Genomic DNA, 15,338 nt, shown 5'->3' with positions numbered 1-15,338 from the left:
ACCATCCCCATAGAAACATGCTCGCCTCTTCTTCCATCTGCTTTGTTAACCTGCCCCCTCCCACCACAGCTTCCCCACAGCCGCTGGGGGTTGCCGCTCATTCTCCAGCCACCCCCCTATACCCCTGGATACCATGGATCCTGTGGCCTTGAACAAAGCCCCCAGCCTTTGACGCTCTTTCATGCTGCCCCCCTATTTTCCAGCCCTTGCTCTGGGCCCTGATTCACCCTTTCCCACTTCAAAGACCTGCCTTCATCTTGGGTAGCTTTAATGAGGTGTGAACGACCCATCCCACCGTCCAGGTCACAAGCTTCCTTGATGCCCCTCACTTTCTGCCATATCCAGGCTGCCATGTCCAGACTGGACCCTGTACAGTCTTGGCCACACCCAGCAATCTGTGTTTCTCTCATCTTCTGCCCCCTGCCCCCCGGGAGGTCTCTGGTCAGCAGCCCCGAGGATTTTGTGTCCCCTCATTTCCAGCTGGGACACTGTGGCCATCCCACTACCTCCCTCTCTGGACCCTGAAGCTCATCATCGCCATCTCTCACTCCCAGGTGCTGCCATCTAAGGCCCCTGCCTGGGCAGGGAGCTGCTGCCTGGTGACACTACTAGACAGCGTGGCTGGAAACCTGGCCCCGGATTCCCTCCCACTCCCCCCAGCCCGCCCCACCCCACCACTGCTTCTGTCCCTAGTTCCTCGGGTCACACCGAGACACCCATGAAGACGTGTTAATGTACAAATTCTTCAGAGTAAAATAACCAGGGCTTCCTTTTGCTTGAGATGCAGGCAGCCTGCAGGGGGCGTCCTCTGAGACCCTCGGGCCGGCATCCCCGCTTGCTTCCACAGGGGCGCTGTGGGCGCGGTAGGCGGTGAAACCCTCCAACGTCGGTTTGGAAGCTCGAGGTTTCACACACAAAGGTAGGTCGAAGCGGGACCGATCTGGGAGGCTGCGCTCCCCAGACAACGCATAGAGCCGCCCGCGCCGGTGCCCGCTTCAGCTCACTATCCTTGGGTGGGGGAGCGGGAAGAGGATCTGGCACGAGGGGGACGAACCCACGTGTACCCAGGTCTTAGCTCCATCTGGAGTTCTCTGCCCCTGTGCCCGCAGGCCCCGGGCGCCCCCTGGAGGCGGTGAGAGCCCCGAATGCGCAGCACACGCCCAGGAAGGCACTGGCTTGAACAACCTACCCATCAACTAGAAAAGTACCCCCATAAAAATGGGCACAGGACAGGAACAGAGGCATTTGAGATGAAACACAAACGCCCAATAAGACATTAAGCTGATGTTTACATAGGCAGGATCTGTTGCAAGCCCTTATATGCATCAGCTCCTTTAGATCTCTCAACAGAGCTACTAGGGAGTATTCCCATTCCATAGATGAGTAAACTGAAGCACAGGAGACTAAGTGACTTGCTCAAGGTTATACAGTAAGTGGCAGGGCCAGTATCTGACCCCGTAGCCTGGCACCAGAGTCTTAGGGCCTTACTCACTGCACCAGACTGTTTCTCAACATGTGGAAAATATACGCTCTGGCTAAAAACCAAAGTATAAATTAAAACAATTCATTCAGTAAATTAATTTGTCCTACAAGTATTTATTGGATGCCTGTTGTGAGCCAGGCCCTATTATGGGTGCAGGGGAATAGACACTAAAACACACAAAACATTAAGCTTACATTCCAGTGGGGAGAGAGACAGACAGTAAACATGAGACAATATTCTATGGCAGGTGGACTAGTGCATGGGGAAAAATAGCAGGGAAAGGGGGAGAGGGAGGGCTATTTAAATCAGGTGTCAGGTGGACCTCTTTGAGAAGGTGACACTTGAGCTGAGACCTAAAGAAAGGGAAGCCTCGTGATTATCAGTGAGAGGAGCATTCCAGGCAGAGGGAAAGTCCCTGAGGCCGGTGCTGAAGGTGCTGTCCACGTGGACAGGAGGTGGTAGGCTCCTTCCTGGCCTCCCTGGTCCATCGCCAGTGCCCAGGGCCATACGAGGTGTTCAGGGAGGACTTGCCTGCTAACCATTAAGTGAGGATAGCACCTGTTTTTTGCCCTGGGCATTTGCTTACTTCCCTGCAGCCGGTCCCATGTGACGACTGTCCCCATGAGTCTCAGCAGAGGGTGGGATGATCTGGAGAAGTGGAAGGGAAGCCCCCACTAATATTTAGGTGGAGATAACTAACCCAGATTCTGGCCCTCTGAGCTGGGATGGCAGCAAAAGTCAGCCCTGTAAAATGCAATGAGAGAGGTTTGATTACCAGGAGGGACCATCTAACCCATATCCCAGACTCTGAGAGGTCAGCCCACAGAGGGGCCTGAGGGAGTCGGGGATGAGTGCGCTCTGCACATACCGATGGGCCCCAGCGGGATCCTGGGTGCCCAGGCGTCTGTGGTCTCTCTGCTTCACTAGATCTTGGCGGCACCTAGAATTCAGAAGTGAACTTCCCTTCAGTGAGCTCCCTGTCTGTTGCCCTGGGGTAGAAGGGCCAGGCCATGACTGTTATCTGCATGGCCTACTTTCCTCCAGAGACAGAAGCCCAGAGTAAGGTCAAAGGGAGACCAGGAGGCCCCGGAGGAGGCGAACCCAGTTCTTTCCCAGTGCCTGCCACTTTCCTTGCTGTGGCCGAAAGGCCATTCCCTTCCCCATTGGTGTGGCCTCATCACATCCCTTTGATTAGATGAATCACCTCTAAAAATTGCTTATGTTCCATATGGTGAACTGCTCTTTTGTTCAGCGCTGAATACTTCTGTTGATTCTTGTGTCCACCTGGGCTCTTTTGAGTCCTGCTTAGACCAGCTTATGACGGGGTTTTCAAGATGAGCACAAACTGGGCCAGAACCTGGCACAGAGGGCAGGTGAGAGTAAGGGCCACTCTGGGGTCACTGGTTTCTTCTCCATGTCTCTCCCAGGGTCACACAGCCTCTCTCTGAGCTTGCTTTGCTCTCTTCTCTCTCCTGACCAACAGCTCCTTTGTATCTCCTTAACTCTGAGTTTCCTTTCCCTGTCTCCTAGCTTCTGTTTCCCGCTAGTTTCTGCTTTCATGTATCTGAACACACTATTGATCTGAACATCTCCTGACCTCTCCCTTTCCTCCTTTCCGTGCCTGCACCAGCTGCTAACTGCCTCATTGCTGGACTTCTTCATTCATGTTCCCAAGCTCACTCACCTATTTTGTGCCACAGCACATCATATGTCTCTGGATTGGTTGCTTTGGGTCATGGTCCCCTCCTGGTCCAATCAGTGGGGCCAAGAAGGGAAGGCACTAAGGGGGCCGGCACAAGGCTCTCTCTCCCACCAGTGCCCTGGGTGATGCAGGCACCACTATTAGACTGTCTGCTAGAGTCCCAGATTCATTAATTATTTTTATCTGTTTACTCATGCTTGAGTTTCATTTGTTGACCTTTGTTATTGTTGCCTAGAGGTCTTTTAAGGATCCTTAAAAATTCTTCAGCCACCCAGCTTGGTTCACTGTGGAGGCTCCTACCTAGAGGCCTGGCAGAGGGAGGGTCATTCATAGTAAAACAAACAGTAAGTCATTTCCTCTTCCCTCTTTAGTCTCACCTTTCATCAAACAAGGGAGAAGGAACCATATTTAATAAACATCATCCATTAGATTAGATCAACTGTCTCCGAACATTGCAATTCTTCCAGAAACAGTATCTCTCTTGCCCTCACAGAAGAGCATGTGGTCAAGAGGAAATTGAATAAAGTTCTTTAATCAGCTACAGTAGTATTTGAATCATTTAATTTAATGGATCTGACAACCACAATTTATTTTTTAGGCCAATTTTAGCCAACCAGGAGAGCTGGCCCAGTCTGACCCATGCTTAATAAATCACCTCCTTGCCTGATTGTAGAAAGTTTGGGGAAGAGATTTTTCTGGGGCTTTTCAAACATAATCAAAACCAATCTGCCATGCTGTGTATGCCTGGCAGGAGTCCTTGACCATGCTCCCTTCACATGGCCCTGTGGCTGTAGAGTGAGCCCTTGGGCTGGAGGGAGCTAAGGACACAAGGCAGGGAGCTGTCACCCCCGCAGCCTGTGCTTTTTATTCCTGGCTGCAGGTTCGCATGGCCAGGAAAACAAGTCAAATCAAATTAGATGCCAGACACATGCTGCTTAGTGCATCTCACCCTCTACTGCCTCAGGCTCTTCAACACCTGCTGAAACCTCCTCATTGGAAAAAATGAAAGAGGAGCTTCTGATTCAAAGTAACACCCACTGGACCCTCGGTGTGGCCTCTACCAGAGTCACGTTAAGTCACCCGTGAAGTCCCAGTAAGGGGTGAAATGCAAGACCCCTCCTTCAGAACCAGTCTGACGTCAGCTGCATCTGAGCCCCTGGCAGACATCTCCTCTGACCTGCCGGGCAGATGTGGTTGGGCTGAGAAAAACCCATGGGACTTCATTCTGTTCCTACTGAAAGCAACAGCCACGTGAAATCAAGGGGCTTGATTTCAGGCCAGTCTTCCCATTTTTCTCCATCTATTCCAAAGAAACAATATGGCAGGAAGGAGGCTAGGAGACCAAGGCAGGGCTGGTGGTCTTCTTGGGAGTATGTAGCATTCTTGGAGACATAGTAGTGATAAGTAAGTGGCATTAAGAAAGGAGGAATCTGGTGTGGGTCAGTGCATGCAGGGAATTGTACGTTTTTCGTGAAATCCAGTTTCTTAGAGTTTCTTAGTTGGGGATGTATTGATGTCAGAATAGAACCATCAACAGCCAAGGTTACAAGGGGGAGTTGTGTCCCTGCAGGGATCCAGGGAAATTCTGAGCTGGAGCCAACTGTGAGAGCCCTCCAGGCCTCCTGGGAACTGTCCAGTCACAGGCAGCACCTCCATGGTGCTGGACCTGGGGCTGCTCACCCATCTTCTAGCTCTGGGCACCCCCTTCTCTGCAGATGAACCCTTGGCTCCTGCTCCCCCCAAAACCTGAACTCATGCAAGCATGACTCTGGGTTCACTAATTCTAGTCATGACACTTGATCCAGTAGCTTGAGAGCCACTATTAACCAAGGAGACCCCCTTCTGGCTCCTTCTTGGGGGTCTCCAGGGGACAGAGTGGCTCGTGCACTCTTGTCAAGGTCCTGGGCAGCCAGGGCCACTGGCATTTGTCAGGAAGCCCCCCCGCCCCAGAACCTCCTCGGAGGGCATCTAAACAACAGCTGCCCATACTTGATAATGGGGGTGGGGACAGAGATTTGGGGGAGGGCTGGGGAAGCCCCTCCTCCCCTATTGGCACCCCAACCAGGCCTGACTTTTCCAAGTAAACTTTGACTCTGCCACTTACTCCTGTGTACCCTTGAGCCCTGTTCTGAATTTCTGATCCTCAAAAGTAGAACAGGGCTAACAGGAGCCCTTCCCTTCCAGGGTTGCTGTGAAAATTGAGATAAGAGTTCGAGGGCATAAACTATTTCAGAAATAATAAAGATAATAGATCTTTTTAACCTAGATGCAACCAGAGATCATAGAAAATGTAGATGAGTGTAGACTGGAGATACGATCTTGTTCTAGAAAGATGAATATGTTTTGAATTGCCACAAGAATGAAGTACATTTCATTAAAGAAAAAAGTAAGGTAATTTATGCACAGCCCTACAAACATGACTCATAAAATAGAACTAACTATAAAACAGTTTCTCTTTGTCTCCCTTTGTCCTTTAAATGTGCTTATGGAGCTACCTTTTCCCTATAGCCTCTGGATGAAATCTAAGCTAAATCGCCTACTGACCCCTTCTTCACCCCTTGGCTGATGTCTTTTTGTTCCTCCTGGAGGCTTTCTTGATCAGGCTATAAGACAACCCCATGCTGGCTCTCTCATGTCAGCAGCCACCTCTCATCCTCTGGAAGTGTTCGCTCCTCCTTTGCCCCCCTGATCTCTGGGCATGCAGGCGGATCCCGACGCGGCTGCTCTCCTAGCTGCACTGCTAAGCCATCTGGCCAGCCTGTCTCCTGCCATCAGGATTTCTCTGGCATGAGTCGCCCCAGTTCACTGTGTCCCTGAAGCTCCAAAGGACATGTCTTGAGCTTTCTGCATGGTCTCACAGAAGCTCCTTTCCCCAAGCTTGCGGTGAGGAGCAAGCATCCTTCACTATCCTCCTGGGAAGAGGAGATTCACAGCACCAACTCTCCAGATGTGCCCACAGAGCCCAGCACACTGCAAATGCCCAGTAAATGGCAGCCATGCCGGGCTCCTGATCCTGCCTCCCAGGGCTGAGGAAAGGGCTCTGTGGCCACTGGGCCTTGACTGCCCCTGTCCTAAGCAGTTCTAAGCCCTAAGTCCCAAGGGCAATCCCAGGTCCCTAAGTGACACAGTTATTGAGAAGAGAAACTGGGATTCCACTCCAAGCCAAAATTGCCTTCCTGGTCTTTGCCAACTGTCTCCAGGGAAAAGAATACTCCCCACCCCTACATTATGAGGGTAGGTGAGCAGGTGAGAAGAAAGGTGTCCCGGACAGCCACAGAAACATGGTGGATGTGGCAGTGTCCCAAGCAGGCACCAAACAACCCCCACATTGGCTGCCCTGCTGGATATGCTGTCCTGTTAAGGACCTACTCAGGGAGCCCAATGAGAGCTGAACTGTGAGGCCCCTTGCTCAGGGTGACCAAAGGGGTTTCAGGAGGTGCCAGGATTGGAGGCAGAATGAAAAACATGCCCCAGGAAAGAGAAGATGAGAAAGCTGGGGAAAGGAAGGCAGTAGGTGTAGGAGGGAGGGAGGACCCGAGTCAGAGTTGTCTTGGGCACAAACCTAGGGTCTGAGGGTCAGCCCAGAAGCCCTGGGGCAGGGATCTGGGTCCTGTTTTCAGAGTGGCCCCGGAGGAGACAAATGGTCTGGAAGGCAGTGCCCTAAGAATGTCCACACCAGCAAGCCTATCTCAGATGATTAAGTGGCAGCAGATAAATTTAACTAAATGTGAGTAATGGGAACACAAAGGGGAAGTGAAGAGAAATAGAATATTTTAGCAACATAAGGAAATGAGAAGAAAATGACTTTGCAATGAAATGTCAAACTTCTGTGCCTGGAGGAGATGTAATCTGGTCATTGCAGGCTTAGGGGAGCGGGGGAGTCTGTGGTTATTTCAAGAAAATTTTAATTCACTTTAATTTAATAACATATGGCCAGATTCTTTTGGGGCAATGTCAGGAGACAGAACTGGGAGTCAGAGAGTGCCAGCTCTGCTAACTGGGGTGTTTTTGGTTGTTTTACAAGGAGAAGCTGTACTTAAATTCATTTCACCTATCCATCCATTCATTCAGGGAGTGAATCTTAAAACCTGAGGATTAAGAAGACAAAAGACACAGTCTTGCCTACTCCTACCCTCAGGAGATCCTGGTCAGTTGGGGTGACAGACAAGTGAACAGAAAGTTACAGGGTAGGGACACATTCTGGACCTAATACTTGATGCTCAATAGAAGTTTGTAGAATGAAAGCATGATTGAAAGGTTGGTTCTGAAAAGGCCAAAAATTCCAAAAAGGAGTGAATATCAAGGTGGGTCTTGAAAGATGGGTTCCCCAGCTAGGCATGTAAGTCAAGGGAAGTCCAGGTAGAAGGGACTGCGTGTGACAAGGTAGAATGGACCACATGTAGCAAAGCGGTGCTGATTATAATCATGGAGCTGGAGGAGATTGCCCAGGGAGAGGGGCAGGGTGAGAAGAGGAAGAGGACAAAGAAGAGACACAGGATCCGTGGACCCTGATGAGAAATAACACCCTGAGGAAGGCATACACTGAAGACCTCCCAGTCCACTATTACTATCGCTGAAATCTCTACTGCAGCCCACAGTGCCTATTCATCCTTGGAGCTTCAACTGAGACATCGCATCCCCCAAGAAGTTTTTCTGGCTCAGGCTGGGGTGAGTCCCCCTTCCCCACGCATGCTCCCAGCACACCCTGTGCCACCATCCTTGTCACGGCCCACCCCAGCCCCATGTTGGGTTCGTTTGTCTATATGCCTGCCCATCTCCCAACTGAAGCTGCCATGCCCAGCTCTGGTGGTGCCCCGACTACACTGGTGCCTCCCTGGATCCTGGCCAGGCTGTCCTGTCTATGGGATCCCATCCTAAGGATGGACAAAGTCCATCCGGAAAAGAGTTTCCAGAAGGTGAGGTCTGAATTAAGGGCTGTTGGCTGGGTCGGAGGGTGGAGTCCGACCAAGGGAAGAGTGTTTTAGTTCATATCACATCGAACTTTTGCACTTTTAGAGGGATTCTGGAAGTGCCCTGGGTAAGAGCCCTTCTTATTCCCAGAACTCTGGCTGGGAGGGGTGGGTGGTTAGGGTTATTGGGCCTGGGCAGCAAAGCCAGAGAAACATGGCCCCAGGGCAGAGAAGCCGGAATGGTTGGACCGGCGGGACGGGGAGCGGGCCCGCTGAAGCCAAGGCTCAGGACGGGGCATAGCAGAGAGGGGCCTGTACGAAAGCCGCCTCTTTGGACAGAGCTGCCTGCGGAACACGCCGCCCAAGGGAAAAATGACAGAGCTGTAGGTGTCCTGAATGTCCGCTAGGGGGAAACAGAGGCTAAGCCAGCTGGCGGGTAGCCATGGTAACCGCAGAGCCAGCTGCTGCGTTATCCCTAGACTCTGGCAGGGAGGTAAGGAGAACGCCCAAGCAGGGTGTTGCGAATGCTCGCGGGTCTGTGGCCATCAGCTCCAGGCAAGGACGAAGGACCCAGGTGACTTTCATGTTTTCTCACCTCCACCCAAGTCACACTTTTGCCGGTTGAGCCAGGCATAGCAGTTGTGGAAGAAAAATAAAATGGGGTTTTGGATCAGCCAAACCAGATCCTTCATTTTAAAGATGAAATAGAAACCCAGAGAGGGAAAGACACTTGCTGGAGACCACACAACAGCAGTCCTGTAAATAGAGCTGAAGAGAAACTGGAGGAAAAAAGGAAGAAAAGTATGCAAATGACCAAAGTCCAATCTGGCAATGTGCTCTAATTTTTTTATTACCATTTTTTAATTTAAAATGTTTTAAACACACATGTGTGTATGCATATACATAATGCTGCGATGTAACAAGAATCTCTTTTAGCCGGTCACATGCATCTTTTCCTTCCTGTACCATTTTCTTCCTTCTCCAATTAGGGTCTTTTCCTTCTCTGGGCTTCTATTGCTTCTATAAAATGAAGAAGCTGGCCTAGCTGATCTCAAAGCCCATCACTGTCTATAATAAAGCAAAACATTCATTTCATGAACTCAGCCCAGTTAACTGGGCACACGAATAGGTAAGGACTTCTTGGAGTGAGAGACTGCTTGGCAGCCAGATGTCTCTGTAACTGGGCCCCTGACAGGCTAGCCCAGGTCTGTTGGGTTCATGTATCTGGTTGCAATGTTGGAGGACATTAGCCATGAACAAAAACTACCTCCATGAGAATATTTGAGAGTTAGTTAACTTGCAAGTTTATTTTTAAAACTCAAAGACATTAAGAAATAGCCTCTAGACACTCATCATAATGGGGAAAAAACTCTCAAATCCAAACATAGTTCATTCAGTAAACATCATGTGAGAGTAATCTTGTTTCATTTCTAGTCCCTCATTCTTTCTCTGCTCTCCTTCTCTATCCTGTTCTTCGCTCATTTTTTCTACTTTCTGATCTCTAAGCAAAGCCCCTTGTTTGGCTGCAAGAGCCCTCAGATGCCATTTGCATCTTGGAAGGCCCAATGGGATAAATCTCCCCACACAACCAACCATATCCCAAGGTCATTGAACATCCTGGTCTCAGGGGGTACAGAGGTATCTGGGGAGAGCCTTCCTTGAGTAGACATTTTTCATGATTCCAAACCCATGAGGGGAGCCTGGGATCAAACAGACTAGGCCACAGGGTCAGGGCAAAGATGGGATGCTAGGGTGCTCCTAGGGCCCATCCCATCAACTGACAAATGAGGAGACTTAATAAACAAGGAGGCAAGCGACTGGCCTGAGGAGAGGCTGTCTGGGAGAGCCAGATGGCTGAGCCAGGAGCCAAAGTGAGGTCTCCTGACCCCTGGCCCTTGTTACTTGCAGGGACTACATTGTCCCTGAGGTAACATCACTTGATTCTGGCCTGAGTCACCACAGCAGAGATGAACCAAGAGTCTGTGGGTCCCTTCAGCTTGGCTTGGGGTGACTGGAGACCACCAGGGAGGTTTTGTGAGGCAATCTGGAGCAGCAGGGGCTCAGAAAATTTGAGCTGTAGGTGCTCAGTGAACTTTTGTTGAATTTAAAACAGTTTTGGGGGCTTGTGGAGGCTTCAAGCTTGACTTGAGGGTGGGCTGGCAGGGTCAGTAATGGTCAAGAAACTGACCAAGATCAAACCTTATCAGAGGTCACCATGGGGTGTCTGTGACAAGGCCCCAGATGCTCACAACTCACTATGTGTGTCTGGGGGACTGAGTGTCCAGTTTTTCTCTTTTCTACCTTCCCTACCCTGTATGTCTGAGGAAAGAACTTTCATTAGATTGCACCAGAGACTAACTGGTACATCCATACAATATAATAGTACTCAGCAATAAAAAGAAATCAACTATTGATACACACAACGACTTAGATGGACTTCAAGGGCATTATTCTGAGTGGAAAAATAGGCCAGTCTCAAAAGGTCACATACTGTATTATTCCATTTATATAACATTCTAGAAATTACAAAAGTATAGAGATGGAGAACAGACCAGTGGTTGTCATGGATTAGAGAAGGGAGCGAGGCAGGTATCACTATGACAGCACAGGTAGTTCTTTTGTGGTGATGGTAGCTTTGTGTCTTGAATGTGGTGATGGTTGTATTATTCTATACATATGATAAAGTGCCATAGAATTATACACTTAGGACATTAAAATATACATGCAAAATAGGTAAAATCTAAGTAAGGTTTGTAGACTAGTTAATTGTATTGTGCCAATATCACTTCCCTGGTTTTGATAATGTGTTATAGTTACATAAAATGCCATTATGGGGGCAGCTGGATACTGGGTACATGGAACCTCTCTGTACTACTTTTTGTACGTTCTTGTGAGTCTATAATTACCTCAAAATAAGAATTTTAATAAAAACTGTACTAGTGAGTAGCTTTATTCTGTTTTGAATGTTTTGAGTTTGGAGGTGGTTAGCGTAATGTATCATCTAGGACTCTAGTTACAAGAGTCAGAGAAGCCATTTTAAACTGGCATAGGACAGAAAGGACATTATTGGTGCATGTGATCAAACTATGGAACAGCGGGGATAGAGCTGCACACACAAGTCCAGCTAATGTAGGAATCACACAGACAAAATTCTCTTTCTTGTTTTCTCTCTCATTCCCCTTTCCCATCCCCTTCTCCAATCCCCCATCTCCCATCCCTTCATAGAAGAGGGAGAAGAACTTCTCCCAAAGAAAGGGGATGCTGTTACTGAGATATGAGGGAAGGGATGTTGGGCAGAGGGGGAGAAAAGATGTCCATTACAGCATGTTAAATGGGGTAACATTTTAAAAATTTATTCATTTATTTATTCAGGCTTCACCAGGCCTTAATTGTGGCATATGGGCTTCTTAGTTGCAGGCTCTTAGTTAGGGCATGCATGCGGGATCTAGTTCCCTCACCAGGGATCGAACCCGGGCCCCCTGGGAGTGCAGAGTCTTACCCACTGGACCACCAGGGGAGTCCCTAGCATATTAATTAATGAAAACAGCCCCTGAATCTATTAGAAATAAGGAAACAACTTGGTGGTACAGTTCAAAGTGCCAGTGTGGTGGCCTGCATGCACAGTGATCATCAGGTGAGTCTCAGTGCCAGCCAGGCTCTGGCCTGAAGACTAGTGGGTGGGTGGTCCACAGAGGGGCATGAGCTCTGGGGAAAAACTGTGCTGAGCCTACAGTGTCAGAGGCAGGCAGAAGAACCCATTGGAGGGCCCTTGGGACAGGATCACCAGGAACTCAACTGTAACATAGGAGGATATATGCACAGAGTCAAGAGCATGCCTGAGACAAGAGGCCACTTGAATCCAGGATCTGACACTTGGTAGCTGAGTGACCTTGGCAAGTTTCTTAAATTCTCTGAACCTGTTTCCTCACATGTAAAATTGGGATGAGAATACTTCATAGGTTGTTAAATTCAGTTGATATAGTGTATGTAAAGCACCTAGCCAGGTGAAAACTGCCAGGATCTGAGTTATTGTTATGCCGATAACTTTACAGCAGTAGAGGGTCGTAGTGGCAGGCAGGTGGCGCTCGAGCCCAGCGCTCTGCCGAAGGACGCCCTGGAAGCTCCAAATTGAAGCAGGTGCTTTGGTCATATTTGAAGAGGAGGACCCGAGCGCTGAGACTCTCTTCCCCAGAGTCCCACTCGAAGCTTAGCCAAAGATCTCTCAATGGAGGGCTGAAGCTACGCAACCCCCACTCAGCGCCCCCGTCTTGTCCTCCTGGCTCGAGTGTGCCCAGAAGACAGGCGACCCGAGTTCCTTGTTGCTCCGGGAATCGCTGGTTCTCTGGCTTAACAGGGTCGGATTTGAGCGAGCTACTTTCGCCGGGTCCCGTCTCCCCTCACGAGGAGTTTTCGTGGAACCCAGCGGGTGGAACATTTTAACGAACGTTTTAAAGTGACTGGAACTTGGATATTCTTGTGTTATGGGAGAGGACCCAGCCAGAAACCTGGACCCATGGCGGGCCGAGTGAGGAGTTGAAAGTCAAGTCCAAGTGGGCATTAAAAGACAGAGCAGGTAACATGGAAAACATTTAGCCTTTGCCCTGCTAAAGATAAAGTTCTGCTGAGTCTCGCATCTTCTGCTCCCCAAACAGAGGGACAGCCTCCCGCCCACCAGCTTGCGGGGTGTGAAGAGGCTTTGGGGTACCACTAGGGTACCTGGAGGCCCCCGCTGATCTCCCTGGCCCGGCCCGCGTGCCGGGAACCTGGACTGGACCTTCAAGTCTGGCTTTTCAGCAGTAGGACTGCGGGTGTGGAGCAGATGCTGAGGCGGTTGTCATGGAGACAGGAGGGCGCGGAGAAGAATGTGGTTCTTGATTGGCTGGGAGGCTTGTTAGGGCCAGCGGGCGCTGTGGTCAACCCGAAAGTGCAGACCTGCTTGAGGAAACTGGCCACTCGGATGTCTGCGCTTTGCGGCCAGTCCACAACCGCCCCCTGACCTTCAGCAGCAGAGCCTGGCAGCGTAGGGCCGCGCTTCCCCTGAGAGGTGCCCCGACTCTTCCATTCAGAGGGCTGACCTCCAGATGAAGGAAGGGCACTGCACCTGGGACCCAGGAACGGCGTCCAGAGCTGTGTGAGGCTGCTCTTGGACTCCCTGCGGACCATCCCCCCATTCCTCAGCGGGTTCGGCTTCCTCCCCAGGGCTCAGAGCCCGGTGGGACCTCCGGAGCGGCAGTCAGCTGACAGGCACCAGTTACGTCGCCCATCTGTGGTGCACCCAGACCTTAGGTGAGCTGGTTCAGGAGGAGGGTTAGGGGTGGCTCTGGTTCGGTGCAGCATTTCAGAACTGTGAGGAGGAGCCAGTGATTCCTCCCAAGTGTGTTCATCCTTCTGTTAATCTGTCTATGCAGAAATCCAAGCCAACCACCAGAGTGGTGTGAATCAAGGGGCTTTGCCCCCAAAATCTCCAGTTGGTCCCTTCTCAGGTTTTATAAATGATCCTTGAAATGGACAATTGGAAATTTTTAAATGTTAGGTTAAAAATGAATAAACATATCTTTGCACCATTTTGCTATTCTACTGCTCTTGAGTGCTGAAGGCATATGCACACTCAGCTCCAGCCCAGCTCCGGTCTCCCTCCTATTTCTCAGAGATCCCTTCTGAGCCCTGGACCTTGTGATGAGTGACATCTCTATACACACCTCATTCTTTCAAAGGTAATCTGTCTTTTCTCTCACTACTTTTAAGATCTTCTTTGGTGTTTTTTGGTTTCACTATGATGTGTCTAAGCATATATTTCCTTTTATTTATCTGGCTTGGGATGTTGGTATTCCAGAATCTGTAGGTTTGTATCTTTCATCAGTTCAGAAAATTCTCATCCTTTATCTTTTCAAATATTACCTCAGTCCCCTTCTTTTCTTCTTCTGGAACACAGTTAGATATATTATAACTCTCTGCTTTTTTCATCTTTTCCTTCTCTTTGTCCTTTTGTGGATAATTTCCTGAGGACTAGCTTCTGTTCACTGTTCACTGGTTTTCTCTCCAGCTATGCCTAATCTGCTGTTAACTCTGTGTGTGAAGTTTTAAATTTAACTTACTGGGACTTCCCTGGTGGCGCAGTGGTTAAGAATCCACCTGCCAATGCAAGGGACACAGGTTTGAGCCCTGGTCTGGGAGGATCCCACATGCCGCATAGCAACTAAGCCCATGCGTCACAACTACTGAGCCTGTGCTTTAGAGCCCGCAAGCCACAACTACTGAGACCGCATGCCACAACTACTGAAGCCCGCAAGCCTAGAGCCTGTGCTCCTCAACAAAAGAAGCCACTGCAATGAGATGCCCACGCACCGCAACGAATAGCCCCCACTCACTGCAACTAGAGAAAGCCCATGAGCAGCAACGAAGACCCAACGCAGCCAAAAATTAATTTAAAAAATAAATTTAACTTACTGTAGTTTTTCATTTATAAAAATTCTACTTGATTCTTATTCAGTTCTGTTTCATATATTTTAACAATCTTGATCTCTACTCATATACTCAACCCCTATTTGAGTTTATTAAAATAATTTTTGAAATGTATTAGATGTATTATAGTAAATTCTGTGTTTGAGAACTCCCTCTATTTGATGTTACAAATCTGATTATACAATTTTTTCCTACTGTCTGTCATTCGTGGTTCCCTGTTTTCTATATATGTTTCGTGATTCAAGACTGTGAACACATATTTCTTAGGAAGGTAGTTTCCTCCAAGCAGGATTTGTGTTTGCTTCTGCCAGATGCCTCGAAACACCATTAACCTGGGACCAATATTAACTAAAATTTTAGCTTGCAGTTTTTTAGAGCACCCAGGGACTGTGAATTCAGGTTGCAAATCCACATGGGAACCAGCTTGTGGTTAGAAATTCTCAGGGGAAACATTTTCTACCTCTTCTACTCATTGCCAAGGTTTGAAACAGGCAATTTACTTTGCAGTCTCCACCAGGAGGGTGTTCACCCTTGGAGTCCCAATTTGAATTGGTGTGTGTGTGTGTGTGTGTGTGTGTGTGTGTGTGTGTGTGTGTGTGTGTGTGTGTGTGTCTCCTATTAGATATCCTACTTTGGGTGGGATTTGAGTTTCATCACCTGGCCCCTGTGCTTACAGGACCATGAAAAATAAAGCTCAAGTTTGCCTCATTTGGCAAATGATTTCCAGGTGAGAACTAGTTTTCAGCAATCTGTCTACCACTCTATCAGTTTTGCTTCATTT

The sequence above is a fragment of the Leucopleurus acutus genome, assembly GCF_964270905.1.
Source record: "Leucopleurus acutus genome assembly, chromosome: 20".
NCBI classification, from domain to species: Eukaryota; Metazoa; Chordata; class Mammalia; order Artiodactyla; family Delphinidae; genus Leucopleurus; species Leucopleurus acutus.
This window is presented reverse-complemented; position numbering follows the sequence as displayed.